Genomic DNA, 22,315 nt, shown 5'->3' with positions numbered 1-22,315 from the left:
CTTACCCCTTCTAAAAAAATAAAGTTTAAAAAATTTTCACAATTGAAACTGTTCTCATTAACTATATAAATCCCAATCTGGGTTGGTTTTTTTGTACGTTTGTTTTTGGTAGCCTGCTAAACTCAGTCTTAATTCTATTATGGCATTGAGTTCTGTAGGCTTACTGTGCACTGGATTAAAGAGAGTGTTTCTTTTTATCTATATTACATTTACTGCCCTTCAAATTGGTTGAATGTTCCCTTGTTCTAGTATTAAGAGAGATTGGGCACTTGTGTTTGTTGTTCCATTTCTACACCAATTGGTTTTGTACATCTAAAATCAGTTGCAGACTATTACAGCTTCTTTCCTAACCATGTCAGCGCATGCAAAAAACCAAAACCACCTGTAGAGGTGCTAACATAAGGCTTGCTGGATCTTTCAGCCCAATCTTAGTTATAGAAGCAAAGTCAGGGCCCCATCCACAAGCAAATGATGGATAGCAAGAATTTGATTCATCACCAAGTTTACATCGAACAACATGAACAGAAAGGGCAGGGTTACTGCCAGCCAGTTCCCTATCATACTGAGGAATGATCTCAAACAATACTAGTGAGACATATGGGCAAACTGGATCTATGAGAGAGCCTCAGCCCACCCTGTTTTCCCATGTTCATCAATAGGAATCAGAGACCCCAATCACCAATGAGCCTACATCACTCTCTCATCATGTAGCTCCTTATCGATCCCTCTGGGTTCCTAGGGTGGGTAAGGATCTCAACTTCCCCACGAGAGTACAAGGGTATCACAGACCTTTCGCCACCATACTGAGGACAAGTTGGCATGTCTATAAATTGAAACAGAGGCCACTTTTTCAGGGCTCTCCTTTTATCTCCACCACCTTACTCCATATACAAAGAAATAACCAATCCAATTAAACATCCCAGCCAACAAAATAAACCATTCCACCTACTGCCACATACACTAAAAGAAAGTCTAGTTATACACACCAGAATACAGTAGTCCAGGTGTGGTTGTCCCAGTACTAGAGAAACAGAGCAGAGTTAGCAGTGCAATTAAAAAAAACAAACTGTGGAGTCCGGTGGCATCTTAAAGACTCACAGATTTATTTGCGCATAAGCTTTTGTGGGTAAAAACCCCACTTCTTCAGATGCATACAGTGAAAATTACAGATGCAGCAATAAATATACTGACACATGAAGAGAAGGGAGTTACCTTACAAGTGGAGAACCAGTGTGAACAAGGCCAATTCAATCAGGGTGGATATAGTCCACTCCCAATAATTGATGTGGAGGTGTCAATACCAAGAGAGGGAAAATTGCAAGAGTAGATATAGGGACAGAGTAGGCAACGGGGTTTGTTACAGGGATTGGTTCTTGGGTCAGTGTTTCTATGGTATGGTGTGTAGTTGCTGGTGAGTATTTGCTTCAGGTTGCGGGGCTGTCTGCCTGCCTCTCAAGGTCTGTGAGAGTGAGGGATCATTTTCCAGGATAGGTTGTGGTTTGTTGGTGATGTGCTGGAGAAGTTTTAGCTGGGGGCTGTACGTGATGGCCAGTGGTGTTCTGTTATTTTACTTGTTGGGCCTGTCCTGTAGTAGGTGACTTCTGGGTACCCATCTCACTCTTTCAATCTGTTTCCTCACTTCTCCAGGTGCGTATTGAAGTTTTAAGAATCCTTGATAAAGATCCTGTAGGTGTTTGCCTCTGCCTGAGGGATTGGAGCAAATGCAGTTATATCTTAGGGCTTGGCTGTAGACAATGGATCGTGTAATGTGTCCTGGATGGAAGCTGGAGGCATTTAGGTAAGTATAGTGGTCAGTAGGTTTCCAGTATAGGGTGGTGTTTAGGTGACCATCACTTATTTGCACTGTAGTGTCCAGGAAGTGGATCTCTTGTGTGGACTGGTCCAGGCTGAGGTTGATGGTGGGATGGAAATTGTTGAAATCCGGGTGGAATTTTTCAAGGGCCTCCTTCCCATGGGTCCATATGATGAAGATGTCATCAATGTAGCGCATGTAGAGCAGGGGCGCTAGGGGACGAGAGCTGAGGAAGCGTTGTTCTAAGTCAGCCATAAAAATGTTGGCATACTGTGGGGCCATGCGGGTACCCATAGCAGTGCCGCCAACTTGAAGATATAAGTTGTCCCCAAATCTGAAATGGTTGTGGGTGAGGACAAAGACACAAAGTTCAGCCACGAAGGTGTGCCGTGGCCTCATCAGGGATATTGTTCCTGACAGTCCATCCTCGTCCATGGATATTGCAGTCCATCCTCGTGTGGAACATTGGTGTAAAGAACCTCTACATCCATGGTGGCCAGGATGGTGTTTTCAGGAAGATCACCAATGCATTGTAGTTTCCTCAGGAAGTTGGTGGTTTCTCAAATATAGCTAGGAGTGCTGGTAGCATAGGGTCTGAGAAGAGAGTCCAAATAGCCAGATAATCCTGCTGTAAGAGTTCCAATTCCTAAATTGATGGGGCATCCAGGGTTTCCAGATTTATAGATCTTGAGTAGCAGATAGAATACCCCTGGTGGGGGCTCTAGGGGTGTGTCTGTGTAGATCTGTTCCTGTGCTATAGCAGGGAGTTTCTTGAGCAGATGGTATAGTTTCTTTTGGTACTCCTCAGTGGGATCGGAGGATAGTGGCTTGTAGAATGTGGTGTTGGAGAGTTGCCTGGCAGCCTCCTGTTCACAATCCGACCTGTTCATTATGACTACAGCACCTCCTTTGTCAGCCCCTTTAATTATGTCAGAGTTGTTTCTGAGGCTGTGGATGGTGTTGCGTTTTGTACAGCTGAGATTATGGGGCAAGTGATGCTGTTTGTTCACAATTTCAGCCTGTGCACGGCTGCGGAAGCACTCTATGTAGAAGTCCAGTCTCTCATTTTGACAGTCAGGAGGAGTCCACGCAGAATTCTTTTTCTTGTAGTGTTGGTAGGAGGGTTCCTGTGGGTCAGCGAAGTGTTCAGTGGTGTGTTGAAAATATTCCTTGAGTCAGAGGTGGTGAAAGTAGGCTTCCAGATCCCACAGAACTGTATCATGTTAGTGAGGGTGGTGGGGCAGAGAGTCCCTGAGATAGGACAGACTCTTCTGCCAGGATAAGTGTGTGGTTGGATAGATTAACAATATTGCTGGGTGAGTTAAGGGTACCACTGTTGTAGCCCCTTGTGGCATGCAGGAGTTTAGATAGTTTACTGTCCTTTTTCCTCTGTAGAGAAGTAAAGTGTGCATTGTAAATGGCTTATCTCGTTTTTGTAAAGTCCAGCCATATGGAAGTTTGTGTGAAAGGTTGGTTTTGTATATGTGTCTCCAGTTTTGAGAGCTCGTTCTTGATCTTTTCCTGTCTGCTGTACACGATGCTGAACAGGTGGTTCCTCAGTTTCTTTGAGAGCGCGTGGCACGGTCTCTCACCATAGTCAGTAGTTTGTCGATTGCAATGGATTTTTTACCTTCGTCCATTTGGTATAATGTCCATCTGTCTCCACTTGATGTCTGTCTGTATCTGTGTGAGTTTTTTGGTGAGGTTGATCAATCATTTGCATTGATTCAAAGATAATCAATGCAAATGAGCAAAAGCCTAGGGAGAGTCACTCTATGAGATGAGATGAAAAATTAAGGCCCTGATCCTGCAATCAGCTCTATGCAGACAGGCATCTGCGCCCATGTGGAGCACATTGCAAGACTGGGACCTAAAGTCTGTGTTTTGGCTAAAAGATGATAGTAGGGTTGCCAATTTTCTAATCAGACAAAACCAAACAGCCCCATCCTGCCCCATTCCCCGAGGCCCTGCCCCTTCTCCGAGCCCCCATCTCTGCTCACTCCATCTCCCCTCCCTCAGTCACTGGCAGGGGATTAGGGTGTGGTCTCTGGCTGGGGGTATGGGTTCTGGGTGGGGCCAGAAATGAGGGGTTCAGGAAAGGGTTCCGGGCTGGGGCAGGGGAGTGGGGGGGTGAGGACTCTGGCTGGGGGTGCAGGCTCTGGGGTGGGGCCAGGGATGAAGGGTTTGGGGTGCAGGAGCGGGCTTAGGGCTGGGGCAGGGTGTTGGGAGGGTGCAGGCTCCAGGAGGGAGTTTAGGCGCAGGAGGGGACTCTGGGCTGGGGCAGAGGGTTGGGGTGCAGGGTCCTGGCAGCGCTTGCCCTGGCTCTCAGGAAGCGGCCACCAGGTCCCTGCAACCCCTAGATGCGTGGGCAACCAGGGCAGCTCCGTGTGCTGCCCTCGTGCCTACAGGCGCTGCCCCTGCAGCTCCCATTGGTCATGGTTCCCAGCCAATGGGAGCTGTGGAGCTGGCCCTCATGGCAAGAGCAGCGCGTGAAGCCTCCCTAGCTGCCCACGCATCTAGGGGCTGCAGGGACTTGGCAGCTGCTTCCGGGAGCCAAGCGGAGCTAGGGAAGGCAGGGAGCCTGCCTTAGCGCAGGGACCTGGCAGCCGCTTCCGGGAGCCAAGCGGAGCTAGGGAAGGCAGGGAGCCTGCCTTTAGCACCGGGCCCCCACTGCACCACTGACCGGACTTTTAATGGCGCAGTCGGCAGTACTGACTGGAGCCACCAGGGTCCCTTTTCGACCAGTGGAAAACTGGACACCTGGCAACCCTAGATTACAGTGAAGATATCATAGCCAAGCACAAGTATTTGAAGGAGATCAACATCGTGGAGGAAGAGGAAACATTCAGGGTGATATAAAGGACTGTAACGAGGAGTAATGGAAAGAAAGTAAGCAGGGAAAAAAGGGAATAGCATAAAAATGCCCTTATGGTAAGATCTATTATGCATGGGATGTAATAAATTCCCCTAAACTTGACAGAATAAAGACACTGGGGAATATCCAGGGCTCTAGGAACAGTCTCACAGCAGGCAAAGAGGAGAAGCAGCAGCTAAAGTAACTGAGCGTTTCACACCTTTTACTCACAGATATCACACGGAAATATAGGTGACACTGCTTCAGACTGCAGCTATTTCGTTTTGTGTGGGATGGGCAGCAGCAATGCAGGTCAACTCCCTTCAACAGAGAAGTTGCTGACCCTCCACAGGGAAAAAAAATCAGTTTCTACAGAAGTGTTACCCACATTCTCTTTAGAATAAAAACCTGAGACATTTTAAAGAGATCCTGAAAAGGCCTGAAACTGCCACCCAAAAATCAAATACCAAAAGTAACATTCCTTGCTATAGTAAAAGGAACAAAGCACTACCACCTACAGGTAAACAAATAAATACAGCACTACTCCATACAGGAACATTCCCAAAAACAGCCACAGAGCAAAGCAAGGAGGATTCTCCTCTGTTAAACCCTGTTCATGCTAATAGTCAAAATGGATTTTGTTTGCAATGCTCAGCTAATTCAGTTACAACAGATGCCGTTTGAGCTGTGTCCACAAGCTAGCCAACTTGTCTCAGCTGTGGCTAAACCACATTTGAACACCCACCTCTTTACCATGCTGCCTAACTGCGCTCTCAATCTCAGAGGCTCGTTCACCTGCACATCCACCAATGTGATATATGCCATCATGTGCCAGCAATGCCTCTCTGCTATGTACATTGGTCAAACTGGACAGTCTCTACGTAAAAGAATAAATGGACACAAATCAGATGTCAAGAATTATAACATTCATAAACCAGTCGGAGAACACTTCAATCTCTCTGGTCACTCAGTTACAGACCTAAAAGTTGCAATTCTTCAACAAAAAGACTTCAAAACCAGACTCCAATGAGAGACTGCTGAATTGGAATTAATTTGCAAACTGGATACAATTAACTCAGGCTTGAATAGCGACTGGGATGGATGGGTCATTACAAAGTAAAACTATTTCCCCATGTTTATTCTCCCCCCGCAACTGTTCCTCAGACGTTCTTGTCAACTGCTGGAAATGGCCCACCTTGATTATCACTACAAAAGGTTTTTCCCCCCCCCCCCCCCCGCACTCTCCTGCTGGTATTAGCTCATCTTAAGTGATCACTCTCCTTACAGTGTGCATGATAACACCCATTGTTTCATGTTCTCTGTGTATATAAATCTCCGCGCTGTATTTTCCACTGAATGCATCCAATGAAGTGAGCTGTAGCTCACGAAAGCTTATGCTCAAATAAATTTGTTAGTCTCTAAGGTGCCACAAGTATTCCTTTTCTTTTTGCTCAATCCTACATTCATTTAACACAATGGGACTACTCACACCTTCGTACTTGCTGCATCAAGGCATTAAATACTACAGTGATAGATGCCATAGAAAACCGAGAGACAGAAAGAACACATATGACAATGCACTCTGGGATTGCTGGGGGAAGAGATGGACTGTCCTAACTAGTAATCCAGACACAGTGGGAGTGCTCTTGTTCACACTGCAAAAAATTAAGTGCAGAGCCACTTATAGGAAGACTGGTTATAAGAAAGATGATCCATCTTAGGTTTCTGGCAGTGGCAAAAGACCATTAGAGGCACCATGCTTACTAAACAGGTATTCACCATGTGTGCAGACATGAAGCATGTTTAGACCCAGCCACATTACTGAGTGGTTACAATCTTGCTTGTAAAAGTTCTAGAGAGGTCTCAGCTTCTGGTGCCATCTCAATCAAAGCAAACTACTGTGCACTCCTTCCACAGAGCACCAAAACCAGACAGAAGCCAGATATACACACTCAGGGCCCAATTCACTGTTGCCCAGCATTTTGTGTAGACATTGACACAGGTGTGAAGTGGGTTCAAATACCACCAAATCAGAATAGTGGCAACATATACCTACTTTGCACTCATAAGCAATTACACAAAGTGCAGGGAAAGAGTGAATGGAACCCCTAACCCCACCCCATTCCTATACTGCATTACCAACAAGCTGATTTATCTTATCATACTTTCTTGCTTACTTTTTGCCTTACAACATATGATGACTGGCAGGGAAATCCATTTCATTTCTGTTTGTATTGAGTGTCAATTTCAGGCTCAAGAGCTGTAATGTTTGGATTTTAAACATTTATGCTTGGGAATGTTTGTTTTTTAAAATACAGCCATTCTGACTGGCCCTTTAGTTTGGGGCCAAATTTTAATATATTATGCTCTTTTAACATCAAAACCAATGATGCAAACAACCAACCATATTCAAAAAAGAATAGCGTCTAGAGCAACATACAGTATCAAACCCTAAAAAGACAGATGCCAAAAGAAACAAAAAGTTCTCAGAAACTGAACACAGAAAAAAGAAAAACACATAACAAGCTAGACCAGGGGTGGGCAAACTTTTTGGCCCAAGGGCCACATCTAGGTGGGGAAATTGCATGCAGTGCCATGAATGTAGGGCTGGGGCAGGGGTGTGGGAGGGAGTGCAGAGTGTGGGAGGGGGTTCAGTGTGCAGGAAGGGGCTCAGGGCAGGGCATTGGGGTGCAGGGTGTACAAGGGGGCTCAGGACAGGGTGTTGGGGTGCAGGAGGGGGCTCCGGACAGGAGGTTGGGGTGCAGGAGGGGTGAGGCAGGGGGCTCAGGGCAGGGGGTTGGGGTGCAGGAGGGGTTTGGGGTGCAGGCTCCGGCCCGGCACCACTTACCTGGAGCAGCTCCAGGGTGGCAGTGGCACGCAGCGGGGCAAAGACAGGCTCCCTGCCTGCCCTGGCCCTGATCTGTGCCACGCTGCTCCCAGAAACGGCCAGGATCATGTCCCTGTGGGCCCTGGTGGGGGGGGAGGGGGTAAAAGGCTCCGCACGCAGCCCTCCCTGGCAGGAACCTCCCCCGAAGCGCCCATTGGCTGCGGTTCCCCGTTTCCAGCCAATGGGAGCTGGGGGGGCGGTGCCTGCAGGCAAGGGGCAGGCACTGAGCTGTTTGCCCCTCACTTCCCCAGGGACGTGGTGCTGGCTACTTCCAGCAGCCGCACAGGGCCCATGGCGCCACTGGGGTGGTGATCCCTCATGCTGTAGTTTGCCCACCCCTGAGCTAGATGCTATAGACTTGTACAGAGTCTGCTAGGGTGAAGTTTCTATTTTGCCCCAATCATTTTTGTAAAATACAAGCAGGCTTCTATCAAATATAAAATAAGTGCTCAAACTGGAAAGCAAAACTAGAAGGTAGAAGACAAACCAGAAAGCCAAGGAGGAACAACTTCATAATCAATTGTCTTCTACAGAAATAAAGTACAAGAAACACTTCACCAGGCTACCAGAAATAGTCTAAGAGTCCAACTAAAAACAAAGGAAATAAAACTGGAAAACCTTGGTAAAAGATGGGGGCAGGAAACATGGCTCTAACCAGGGCGGGGCAAGTGGGTCAGCTGCCCAGCTCAGGGTGCAAGGCCACAGGGGCAGAAAAATGAGGCAGAGTTGGGGGCAGGGCATGTGGGGTCACATGCCCCACAGATTTCTGTCTTGCATTTTGTACAGAGGTTTTCTGGAGCCACGGCAGTTGTGAGCAAGCTCCTTGGGGAAGCGTTTTATGGCAGCCGGACTCTGCAGACAGGGGCCAGCTCCAGGGGAGGGGAAAGAGCATGTCAGGAGCACAGCTTAGAGCTGTGCCACCCACCCTGCCTAGGGAGCACCCAGCCGTGCAGAGGTGGCCCAGCTTAGGTAGCAGGCCAGGAAAGGCTGCCGGGCAGCCAGCCATTGCCCTGGCTCCCACAGCCCAGGGAGCCAGAGGTCCGAGTGGCTCCCGCCAGCTTCCAATCTGCCAGCTCCTGATGGGGGCCAGGCCCCAAGTTGGAAACCCTTGAAATCTGGGGGAGGAGGGACCACATGACCCCTCTCCCCCATGCATCTCCTCTACTGCTTGCTCACCTTAGGCACTAAAATGCCTAGTTACGGTTCTGGCAAGCCAGACTCATGGGATGTCACAGCTTCATGCAGAATCAGAAAAAGGCCAAGAACTCGAAGAGAAAACCCATAGGGCAAGCCACGCCGCTCCGGAACCTGCCCTCGACACAGGAGCCAGATGTACTGTAGTATCTTGGCAACGCTGGACAATTTGCCATGCCAACTGAACGATCAGCCTAATCTCATCTATGGGGGATCTCAGGCTCTCCTCCTCACCCCCTTCCTCTTTTCTGGGACCCAGCAACCAGGGCTGGATTTCCATTTCGGCACAGTAGGCACGTGCCTTGGGGCACCAGCATTCTCGGGGCACCTTCGCTCTCTCAAACTGCGTGCAACACGAAGGTCAGCTTGGGGGGGGGGTGCAGAAGACGCTGTAAATCCTAGGGGTGCATAAGGTGTAAATCCAGCCAGGCCAGCAACCTGTCTCCCCGGGGGGCCTGTTCAGGGACGCAGAGCAGTCGCTTTTGCCTTGCCTTGCCCTGCCCTGTCTTCGGGGACGTGGGAAGGGGGTTGGCCGCTCTCCCTTTGGGGACTCAGGTTGGTCACTCTCGCCTTGGGCCCCCCATTGGGGATGGGGGGAGGGGAGGGGCGGGGGTTGGTCTGTCCCTCCTTGGCCCCTTTGAGGGCCCGGTGTCTCTTTCTCACTGGAGGGGCGTCTGGCTCTCTCCCTCCCCGCGGCGCGGGCTGTGCGCGTCCCTCGCCGCCCCAGGTGGGTGTGATGAGCCTCCCGGCGCCGCCGCCTGCCTGCCTGGGGCGCGGGTTTCGCGCCCGCTGCAGCCGCCGGCGGGACGTTAACGCGGCGCCCCGCGGCCCCACCACACCCCCGCTGGCTGGCGCGGCGAAGCCCGCACGCAGGATGGCGGGGGCGGGGGAGCAGCCGCTGCGGGGCTCGGGTAAGCTTAATGGCTCCGGGGGAGGCGCCCGGCAATGGCCCTAATGAGCGCAGCCCCCGCGGGCACTAACAAGCCCATAACCTGCCCCGCTGCGCGCCCTCCCCTCCTGCAGCGCTCTCCGGGGACACCGCCCCGCTCCCGGGCCGGGGTGCGGCCACCGCCCAGGGGGGCTGGAGCAATCCCAGGGGCAGGGCAGAGTTACCTCCAGGGGCTGGGAACAGGGGTGGGGACGAGTAATTGCTCCTTGGCTTTAGTTCTACCCCTGCAATTGCCAAGGGCCCCCCCCCCCCCCGTGTTCCTCAGGAGGCAGGTGCCTGCTGCAACTCCCTGCTCTGGCCTCCTGGGATCAGCCCCTGGGTGGCAGCGCTTTGCGGGGGGAGCCGGTGGACCCTGCACCTCGCCAGCCAGCGTCGGCGCTGCCCGCCTGTACCTGAAAGGGTTGCTCATAACAGTGAAGTAAAGGGGGGAAACGAAATGCTTAACTGACATTTTGGGGATGGTTTACAAACGAAGGGCCCAGTTGGGCACTCCGTGAAATCCACAGGAGTTTTGCCGTTGACCTTGGTGGGCACAGTGTCTGGCCCTCATTGGTTACTACATGCCTCTAAAGTAAAGCCCAGATCCACAAAGGCATTTAGGCTCTGAACTTCCATTGACTTCAGAGCCCTACATACCTTTATAGATCTGGGCCTAAATGTCTCAGTGTGCACTGGCATCTTAAGTCTTGTAGAAATGACTGGCTAGTGGACCTGCAGCAATAAAGGCTTGTGACGGTAAGGCATAAAAACACGTTACCCTTTCCCTTCTGGATTCTAAAGAGACTGTTTTGCCTGTGTCCATGTGCTCCTGACCCCTTTGTTTTCCTTTTTCCTTTCTCAACCTGGTTGGCTAGGTCCCTACAGCCCTGATTCTGGCTGTTTGCCAGCCCTGACTAAGCTGTGCAGTCAGGTTATTTGACATCTTATGTTCAAAATAACCCTAGAAAACTCCCATGTCCTTATGCTTGTGGTTACACCAAGGCACAAAACTTTTAGGGAGGTGCTGGGAGCACCTGGCTGAAGGTGAAGCAAAAGAACACAACACTCCTCACCCAAGGATCTTTGGTTAACCAGCTATTTGAAGTTCTATTGCTAGAACAATCCCCTGTCCATCAAAATCTCTTCCAGTTACGGCTCTTCATCTAGAAGTGGACCAATGCTATATTCCATTTGGTCTGTCATAACCATTCCCTGTCTCCCTTCCTTGACAGCAGCAGGACCCAGTGGGGACTGTTCAGTTCCCTGGGTACCATAAGGGTCCATCTTTCTCCCAAACCCCTATTGTTAATATGGGTCCCTTGTTTACATCTACCATCCCTGAAGTACAGGGCTCCAGGCCCTTATAATTTTGGGAAAGAGAGCTGGTGATTACCCTTCTCATGATAAGTGAGACCCCTGTAAGTGAGACCCCTGCAGAAGGCAGAGCTTTTTCACTGAAACATCTTCCCTCTTCCCATGAGCTTTCCTATCCAGGGACTGCCTTCTCCTAACATTACTATGTGCATTTGCTTTGTAGTAGGTGAGGAGGAGCAGCAAGAACAAGTAGGGGAGGCATCACCGCTGAGCACTAAGCACTTCATTTCGGATGTGGCACATGGCCCAGGGAACAGCTTGCTATCTACTTTCCACACCGTGATCGTAAAAGATGAGTCTGAGAGTATCCTTGAAGCAGGATGTGGTGCTAATCCCTTAAAGGAAGAGGAGGAAGATGAAAACTACTGCATGGTGCAGGTGGGAGGCTCACCCAGCCTGCACCCACCAGCCCTAGACTGCCAGCCTGGGAGCATCCTGGAAACAAGAGATGGCGCTGACTCTGTAAAGGAGGAAGATGGAGGTGGAAACTACTGCATGGTGCATGTGTCTGGGTCACCCACCCTGCACCCACCAGCTCTGGACTGCCAGCTCAACTATGCCACAATGTGTGGGTCACTGCCAGCTTTCTTTGGCAACATGAACTCTGTGCCCCAAGTCCCCGGAGCTGAGTTTACCCAGGAGATCCCAGATCAGTCACAGGAAAGAGCTGAGGGGTATTACCCTGATAGCACAGAAAAGGAGACCAAGAAACAAAAAATCAGTGACAGCAGTGGAATGTGCTCCCCAAAGATATCCAGTGTTGCTCCCGGGGACTTTTACAGCCTGGCACAGCTTCAGGATGTGAATCTGAATCTTGGCCATGCTACTCGCAGATCAGCCCGGTGTGCGGCAGCCAGCACTGCAGGTCAGCAGTCCTACAGGGTGTCATCATTCCAGGAATCTGGAGGTGGTCAGGATGTGGCCAAGGAGAAAAAAGTGCCACCAGAGAACCCAGAAGAGCAGGGAGCTCTGCCACCTGTCCGAAAGAAAACACGTACCTTCTACAGTGCAGGTAGGAATTGGAAGATACTGGGAGCCACCTGGCAGATAATGATATTTGTAGACTAGGGTACTAATGTTACTGAGTGCATATTGAATAGTATTGGGGTGCAACTAGGAGACACTGGACAGCCCTGACTGTTGTTTGTACAGTCAGCTCTCCATTGTTAAATATTCAGGAATATCTCCAATTAAATTAACCTGGAAAGTTGCTAAGTGTATTGGGCATACAATTGTTCTGGTGTGGAAGAAGATTTTTGTTTAATGTGGTAATATATTTCTGTTTTGAAGACACCTTTTTATATCATTTTTATTTATTTATTTATCAAGTATTTTGAAAATCAAGTTTATTTCTTTTTTCCCCCCGTCGGTTTCTTTCTTTCACTCTCATGTCACACACACTCTCCTGCTCTCTGCTTCATTTTTCTCTTCCTCGCGCTCTCTCTCTTTCAACAATACCTCCTTTCCAGAGCAGCTAGAGGAATTGGAGAGGATGTTCCAGGAAGACCATTATCCTGACAATGAGAAGAGGCGAGAGATCGCTGCTGCCGTTGGTGTAACACCACAGCGCATCATGGTGAGTCCCTTGTGGTTAATGGCACTGCATCAGAAGAACAAGAGAAAAGGAGAAAGAGAGCCAGGAGGTATGGAGGGAGAGAAGAAGAGTTCATTTGGAAAGGGAGGGAGACTGCAGCAGCCAGCGATGTAAGGGGCAGGAAGGTAACTCACAGGGAGGGACAGTGACAAAAGAAAATGGCAAGGGAGCCTCCGTTGACTTCTTCTCTCTTTCTGACCCTTAATGTGAGGCCGGAGATTGTGAGGAAGGGATGCAGATGACAGTGGACTCCTTGCTCAGCCTCCTTGTCTTTCTCTTGGGGCTGTTTGAAGAGGAATGGGGCTAAATGGGAACTGGGGGTGATCTTCCTGCTGATATGTCTCCCTCTCCTGAGGGCATTAGGGAGGAGCCAGGAGATTAGGGAGGCTTTCTATAGATTTGTCTCTCTCTTTCTCACTCTGTCTCTTGGGATGGGCCATCTGGACACTTGCAGGGGATGAGGTGCAGGGGAGAGGCTTCTTGCTGATTTCTGTTTCTCAGGATTGACTGTGGACATGATCTCTGTTGATTTCGGTCTGTGTCCCAAAGGGCTTAGGAGGAAGGGATGCAGATGGTCTCCTCACTGAGTGCTTCTTTCTCTCCATTTATCAGGTCTGGTTTCAGAATCGCAGAGCAAAGTGGCGAAAATTGGAGAAACTGACTGTGAAAGGGAGCAAGAAATGCACATCATCAACAACTCTGTCTGTTCCTTCAGGAGCAAGCACTTATGGGTGAGGGGACACCCCCCCCCTTTTCTATTTGTTACCAACCACTTAAGAGTGAGAGTTCCTACCCTCTCCCCTGCTCCATTTCATTGGTGCCAGGAACCTTATGGGTAGCTGCAGCTTTTGCATCATGCCAACTGGTGAGAGACTTGTGCGCCCTCTCCCATTTCAAAACCTGACTTGGATTTGGAATAGAGTTTAATGGATAATGCCCCAAGTGATTTATTAGCCTGTGCGATAGTCTTCAAAGGAAAGTGGTGGAATCTCCATTGCTTACAATGTGCAGGGAGGAGGGGATGAGATAAGAGTGATTTAGTAGATTTTTTCCATCCTCAACGTCTGTGAGCATGTTGGCTAAAGTCCCTCTTGCACCTTATTCTCCTCATAGTTTAAGTGCTGCTGGGTCCACAGGGGGATATTTCCCTCTCTTCCCTCACCCATTCATGTTTTCCTCACAGAAAATGGGGTTCATTGGAGAAATGGAAGTTGGAGTCTTTAGGGGAAAGGGGTTTGTGCGAGGGTGAAGTGGAAGTATGCAAAGGCTTTCCAGGGGGAGGAGGATCCTCCAGGAGAGTGGGTGGAAGGGAAGATCTTTCAGAGACCGAGGGAGCTAGAAGTTAAGGTCTTGCAGAGTGAGGACTATAATAGGAATTTGGAGTGAGAGTTTCCTGAGGAAAGAAGGGGAAGAGTTAGAAGAGTGGGTATTTCCAGGTCAGCGCTCATCTCACTCTGCCTCTGTTCCTTCCATCCTTGCTTATATATTTTACTACTTCTTCCAGGCCATCTCTCCTGCCTATGCCTCCACTGCCTGACATCATTCATGACCAGTCTGCCATGCTCAACATGGATACCACAGTTGGGAACTATCCCAGCATGCTCAGTGGGCATCCTGCGCCGCTCGTCTGCTCATCAGGTGAAAGCCATTCATGGTTGTATCTCAGTAAGAATTTGTGTTTCTGTCTGGCATTGCTTGGTGGGGTTACTGCTGCCTTCAGGATTCTGAACACAGCCTAAGGAAAGTCACGCAGGTCTCCACCCAAAGCAGAAACTGTGAAATGGATTTAATACATCCCTGCACATGCCCTCTAATGAAATTACCCACTATGTTGTGCAGCTTCTCAGCACTGAGGATGGGGTCAAAGTTCGAAATCATTACAAATTCCTTACCCAGGTCTGACATCTGTAAGGCCAGACATGATCAGCCTCACTTCCTTTAATCCCAGTTTGCTAGATGTTAGATACTGGTGCCATTAGTGATGTTTCCCTGAATGATCATGTCGGGTTTGTTCTGGTTGTTTGTGCTCCTGTGGCAGGCATGCACCCTACACATAGGTCTAAACTGTAGCTTTTCAGCTAGAGCCCAGCCCACAATAGAGGAGAGTGTGTGAGGAGGTGAGTCACATTAACAGCAGCTTTTGTAGCTGAATGTAGCAGTCTCCATGCCACTCTGAGTGCCCAGGGAGTATAGGCCAGAACAGCCCCTTCTAGACTATTTTACACATTGCTGTCTTGACCAGAATAGGGACAGAGCCGCAGCCTTGCCATTGTTTCACCCCATCCATACCTTCAGGTCCCCTGAAGAGTTACTACTACTGCTGTTGGCCTTAGACTTCACTGGGTCATTGTGCACTGACAGCCCGAGGACCAGAATTGTGCTTGGTTCAGAGGGGCAGAAGTTGGATGAGGGTGAAGGTTATTTAATTTCTGTTACAATAACATTGGAAGTCAGTAGGGTGTGCTCTTGGACCAGTTTTCTACCTGAGCTGCAGCTAGTCTTCCGAGAATCATAGCAACCAGAGAGAAAAGATTTGTTTGATTGAATATTTCATGCCTCAGGGGCCAGTACATCTTATGGGGTCAGAATTTTTCCCTAAGGTACATTTCCCAGTATTTACTTCAGATGACATTTTCATCACTTCTCTAGGGAGAGTAATCCATACTAATAGATCTGACTTTTAGCAAGTGTTTTCCTGATATTTAGCCTAAATTATCCTTTTCATTAATTTCATATACTTAGTTATAACCCACTGTACCATGCTAAATGCAGTGACACCTATATTAAGGGGATGACTGAGAGATCAACAAAAATTGGGTGCTCTGTGGAAATGGTTTTCTAATGAATTTGGAGCATAACTGAACCCAGACAACTAGAAAAAGTAGATTATTAAAGATTAAATAGTATTTTTTCAGTGCCAAAATATTTGATGATGCATAAGACCTCAATAAAAATGCATTTATAAGTTTATTTAATTTTCATAAACAGGCACATAAGCGAAGAATAAAGTACTAAAATAAAACACATTACCAATACTATAATATAGTACTTCACTTCTGTCACCTAAATCTGTCTGTGAGAAGCAGTCCAGAAACTAAAACTGTTTATGAATAGATTCTATGAACTTTTTAACCAACGTGTCTTTAATTCTGTCAGTTGATTCCAGTATTTGCACATTTTGTTGCAGCAGTACAAACATTGTCATAGCATTTGAATAATCCATTGCTTCCCAGAATGATGCTGTGACACAACTGATGAGTCCTGCACTTGGTTAAATAAGCTCAAAGTCCAGGATGTTGCAAAAATGGCCATTTATTGAAAGAAAACAAGCAAACAAAATATTCAGCTATACCTATATATTGTCTGTGGATGAACTACAGGATCCATAGGGGTTTCACAGACACACCATGCTTTCAGGAGAGGAAACCTCTGCTATAGTGTCTGAACTGAGCCCAACCATTTCCCCTACCCACCTTCCATCCAACTGTAGCCAAGTTATCTAGCCTTCCTGAGTACTTCTCCTCTCAGAAATCTGTACTCCTGAACACAGTCCCTGGGTATAGATTTCCCTCAGAAAGTGCAATATTCACAAAATAGCTTAAAATATACAAGGGCTTACCCAAATTCTTCACATTTTGTGTGTGGGGGGAAAAGGAAGGGGGAATTCCTGCCCAATCACTCATTGGTGTTCCATTCTCAGGGACCCTAAAACCAAAGAACAAATACAGAAAAGTCCGAACTTCCTGCCTGAAACTGAGGGCTCTGGAATTTGCTGTCTACTATCACCATTGGACCTACTGTGTGTATACATTGAGCTGTCATCAAATCTAGAGTGGCCAGATATCCTGATTTTATAGGGACAGTTCCAATATTTGGGGCTTATTCTTATATAGGCACCTATTACCTCCCATCTCCGTCCCAATTTTTCACACTTGCTATTTGGTCACCCTAATCAAATCAGGCTTCAGTGACACCTGTGCAAGCCCAGTGACTTCAGTGCAGCGTGCACATGTAATGATTGGAACACAGTTAACTGTTTAGTTGCTGGATGTACACACTGAAACAGACTCCAGCGCCCTCTCTCTGAGCTGTGTTAGTTCTGCAGGGCTCACAGGAGCAAAAAGCAGTGAAAACCTATTTTTGTCCACCAAAGGCAGCAGATATGACTCTGAACGCCTCCAGGAAACAGATCTGTTCAGGAAGAAGATGCCATTTTTCACAATGTCTCTTTTCAGAAAAGAACCACACTTTGACAATACAACTATGCAGTGTTTTTAAATAAAGCATCAACAGAGCTGACTCTTTGGTGAATGAGAATAGAAAACAAGTTAAAAGAAAAATAAATCAGCTGATTTTTACATCAGCCTTTTTCTCCAAGAAAACGACTTGCCAACAAAATTGGATCAAGTTAAAACTGTGGAGCCACCACTGGGCGTCATTAGAAGATATAAAGAAACGTTGGAGGAGATAAATAGAAACTTGAGTAGGATGGAATCCAGAATAACGGAATTGAATGAAAAGATTGAACAAGTGAGTGACAAAGTCAATCAATTACAAGGCAAAAGTGATTTCCAAAGAATAGGCTCTGTGAAAACAACACAGAGAAAGAAAATAAACGTGTTGTTGTCTCAGTAAGTGGCAGGCTCCAGCAAAAGTAATCTAACAACTAACTACCAACTTGAGCCATTCGAGAATCCAGTCTGGACATATAATATTTGCCTTTCTGATATGGAGGAAGGGTTGGATGGAGTTGAGACTGTGCAAGGAGTTCTCCACTGCTCCAGAACAGGGCTATGTTTAAAAGGCATAACTGAGCCCTAAGAATTAATGTGTATTCTTGCAGCTGTGGAGTGAAATGAAGAGCTGGAACTAAAGAGAATGTGATATAAACAACATTATGTTTGGAGCCTTTTCCAAGCTGGCTGTGGGTAACACCCTTTCCTTGCAATGTTCTAGAATCTGTTTCTGATAGCACTGATAAGCAGCATGTTGGCCTGTTCAAGGTTGTCAGTAACGTTCGGAGCAAGAATTTCTGTCCCAGAAAACTCTGTTTAGTAGCATATATTTTGTGTAAGTGAACGTTCTGCGCCAGCCAGAGTGATACCAACAGGTATGTTTCCTGTAGCTCAGCCCCAAGAGGCTTGTGCTAGACAGAACTAAGTGCAATAGTGCTTCTGTTTACTATCTCTGTCTTTCTACCGTCTGGCTGTTTTTTACTGCCACCATCTTCTCCATCCCCTTGCACTCTTTATCTCACGCCTCTGCCTTGCCATGCTCACTGCCCTGATTTCCCCAGCTCTGTCACTCCCTCTGCTTTCTCCATTTGACCTGTGTATGACACATTCTCTTGCTTTTTCCTTCACAGTTTCTTCGGTAACTGGAGTGGTGACATGTTGTGAGGCAGGTCAGACAAAGGCACTATCCCAGGGCAGCTTCGGTTCCAGCAGGATGGAGTGCTTCCCCACAATTCCCAGCCCTCCACCCATTCGTAGGGCCAGCCTTCCTCTCAATATGACCTTCAACCCAAACAATCATATTGTTCCATTGATGCTGGACACTCCCAACAGTGAATGTAGCCCATCCAGTCAGGAAAGCAACTCCAGGGAGGTCCTCACGTACAGCTTCCAGAGTCAAGGGTATGGGCAATGAGACATTCTTCATAAAAGAGATTGGGAAAGCAAACTTTTAGAGGAGTTGGGGTGGGGGAAACTGAGAGGGACTGGAGAATGCTAGAGGACTGAGAGCTAGGATTAGGGGTGTTCATGCAAAGAGGGGGATGCTAAGAGGAGAGGAAAGGAAAAGGAAGGGGGATCCAGATGAGATTATCTGTGTGCATGGTGGGAGGGGGGCCTAAGAATAAGGAAAGGGAGATCTTTTAAGAGAATGCAGTTGGGATTAAGATGTGTGTGAGAAAGGGGGGATCAGAAGTGCAGAGAGTGGGAATCCTTGAGGGAGGATACAGTGGGGATTGGAGTGTACATGGAGTGTGGGGAACTTGAGTATAAAGACACCACCCCATTGCTTCAACTTCACATCTGCTGGCATGTTTTCATCTGCTCTTGCCTTTGCCTTGTGCCTGGGTGTTGGGGAGCCAGGGTAGGTGTCAGCTGGGAGTTGGGAGCCAGGGGAGGGTTTAATAATTGTTTTCAGCACATGTTGCTTTAATGGTTCCTCCCCTCCCAATCTGTGAACTGTTTGTCTCCTTGCACTCCACAGTGTCAGCTCACCAACCTCATGTAATTACCCTGAACAGCTGGAGCCCACAGCCAATTTAGAGACCCCATATTATCACTACAGTAACCAGCCTGGAACCTACCAGCTGCCCCAGTACCCCCCGCAGCACCAGCTCTCCCAGTTCCACCATCTTCCAGTCCCCCTTGCCAGCAATGTGCTGCCCAGTGTCCGCCTTACACCTACTACACCCAGTGAATCCAATTCAGCTTTCTTCACCTTGGCTGGCAATAGTGGGGTTGTGACCTACGGAGCGGCAGGTGCCTCAAGAGGGTATTTACAGCACCACCTAGGGGGACAGATCCTGTTACAGCAGCCTGCTGGGACCTCAGGTGAGTATCCCCAAATCTATCGGGATCCCATTCACTTCAACCCTCACGGGTTACTAATTGGCTTAATAAAGGACCAAAATGTGCAGCAATTCAACTATAACCGTGAAAGGGAAAAGAAGGAAGAGAAACGTGTATATAGAAAGTGACACTCTAGCTCCCTACCTCCTTACTACCCAACTCTCTCTTTTTGAATTCACTGAATGATTATTAAATTTGATCCAAATATTATGAGCTCTTGGGACACATATCTTGGAGTATACTGTACTTTTAAGAAAATACAGTGTTTGAAATAGACGGCTAGAGATAGATTGGTATCTAGATGCTGAAAACAGGCTCCTTATCCTGTTGGGCCCCTTCTGAAGCCATCTTAAAAGTATGTATATGGTTTGGGGGCATGGGGAATGAGGTGCTTAGAGGTAGAGCGGTCTGGTGGATAGCGCATGGACAACGGAGTCAGGACTGTTTTTCCCCCTGGCTCTGCTGCTGACTAGATTTATGACCCTGGTTAAATTACTTCAGGTAATTGTTCTCTGAAATGTAACTGTAAAAATGGCATCTTTGGGCTCCGTGTTTAATTTGTCCCAATAATTTCCATATCATGATCCATTTACAAGTAAAACAAGATGTTTCTTTTTCAAACAGCCAGCCTTGCAAACTCAGCCTCAGATCTGAGGGCTAGGTTGGGTTCTTACCATCCCATGCATCATCACAAATAATAAAGGTTCTTCAGGCTAAATACTGCCCTTAGACGTATCAGCACAGTCCCGTTGCCTTCAGTGGGTTTGCACAGTTGTAAATGATGGGAACCTAAGCCCTGACCATGAAAATATTTACACCCATGTTTAATTTTAAGCAAGTGAACAGTCCCATTGAATTCACATGCACATAGTGAAGCACAGGTGTTCGCAGAATTAGGACCATTTCTGTTGATGGTGCACAAGAGGGAACAGAAGCCAAACACCGTCTCTCCAAGCTGACTTGGCTCTGCAGGGCAAACAGGAATGCAAACAGTAAAAACTTATTTTTGTCACTTACGTCACTGAATACACTGGAGGAACAGACCTCTTGGATGAGAGAGTGCCATTTTTATGTAGCCACTCTTCAGATTAGAATAACATTTTAATCATTCTGCCCCTCAGTTTTGCCCTCCTGTAAAGTGTGCTCTGCATAAGAACACTTATTATGCTGCAAAGCACAAAGTTAACCTTTTTCTTACTGCAGTACAGTGCTTTGTATTCCTGTAATGTTGTTTTGCATTGAACACGCCTTACTGTGGTCCCAGAAATGCTGCATTTTTAGTTTGGACTCTCTCTCCCTGACAAGGGCGAGCTTACTCTGTTTTTGCAGGTAAATCACTTTGAAATCCTCTAATGAAAGGTGCTATGTAAGTAAAGTATATTATCCTGCTTTCCTTGTCTCTATCTGTCCCTTCCAACTTCTCTGCTTTTTTTCCAGGAGGTATCACTGCCTACCAGGCTGTCCCCTGGAATGAATTCTACATGCAGGGACGTCCATTCTCCAATCAGCTTTGCACTCGAATGCAGTTTTCCAGCACTGCAGCAGGACGTTACTCCACAGAGCAGGCTCCCTATATTCAGAACCCTGGTATGATGCAGCCCACTCCCTGTTTCCTCCAGCTGCCCAAAGGGACAACATCAGGATCTGTGGTATTTACTGAAAAACAAAGGGCAATGCCAGCACCAGACCAGACTTCATATCAGAACCACCAATTGCAGATTGCACCAGCTGAAAGAGAGGACCCAGAGAGCAGCAGCAGCAGTGTCACCAAGGAGGAGGAACGTGCTGCTGGTAATTGAAAGGCCTCCTGGGCTTTGCGGTGGGGAAAAGGGGATGAGGAAAGCATTGCTGAGACTGGCAGACCCCCCCAGATAGACATCTGAGACCAGAACTGTGGGGGTGGTTGGGATGGATGGCCACTCCTGGGTTGCTGTCTCAGAAAGGTCTCTGGAGGCAAGGGGAAATTACACCGGATGTGGAATCTGTGATTGTTCCTGTGGCTGGGAATATGGGGCAGCTGCTCATGGGTGATCTCCTAGATGGAAAGTGATGTGAATTTGGTGCTGGGTATTTAAAGATCAGTCCTGTGTCTCTAGGGGCACCCCCTTCTTGGTATTCTCCTGACTGGGGTTCTGAAATTGGGTCTGTGGAGGAGTGGGGAAGCTTTGTGTCCTACAGGCTTCTCAGATTGGTCTGTTCTCTGGAGATATGTGACTGCACCTGGGTGATAGTCCAGATGGGCTTCAGAGAAAGGTCAGTTTGAGAGAGAGCAAGGGGGAATCCTCTATATGACATCTAGCCTACGGGGGTGATCTGGGCAGCCACGCCTGGCTGATTACTTCAAAGAAGCCTTCCTCTGGGGAGAGCTCATTAAGAGAACAAGTTTGCAACACTATTATTTTTTAAATTTTACTTTTCAAACATTTTTAAATTTTAAAAAAGCGTACTGACTTTATAATTGGTCAAAAATCTAGGGGAAAATCTCATCAAACATTTTCTTGGGTTTTTTTTTGTTTTGTTTTATTTTTCAGGTGGGTTAATTTCTAATTTTGAAATGACAAATTTTTGAAATTTTAAAAAGTTTGAACCAACTCTGTCTCTGGTTCACTTTTCCACAGGGTGTTCTGAGATTGGTCTTTCTTATATATTTCTTCTTTCAGATGACAAAGAAGAGAATACGAATTGACTTTGCACTTTGAAATAAACAAGCAGGAAAGGATGTTGTTGTTATTATTATTATTATTATTATTATTATTAATAATAATAAACACTGCACTATGAGAGAAACAGAGGAAAGAAGAATTAATATTATTTGCGATGGAAGTACTTTTTTGTTTTTTTTATTGTTGCCATGATTGTTCTCCTGCTGAGGAAAGAAGCAGTGAAGTTTCAATCAATAAAAGCTTTTGGTCTCTGCTTTTTGCAAATCTCCTGACTTTTGAGTTTTACTAAGAAAGATGATCTTGGTTATCCTAAAGAAGGTAACAAGGACTCAGTAGACAGGGGTGACTGGAAACCAGGATCCATTGGTTACAGATGGCGTAGAAAGGAGAGTCCTTTGGCTGGAGTAACTAAAGCTTAGGGAGCTGT

The sequence above is a fragment of the Lepidochelys kempii genome, chromosome 1 (genome assembly GCF_965140265.1).
Source record: "Lepidochelys kempii isolate rLepKem1 chromosome 1, rLepKem1.hap2, whole genome shotgun sequence".
In the NCBI taxonomy this organism is placed as follows: Eukaryota; Metazoa; Chordata; order Testudines; family Cheloniidae; genus Lepidochelys; species Lepidochelys kempii.
The sequence above is the reverse complement of the archived record's forward strand: the minus strand, read 5'-3'. Positions refer to the sequence as shown.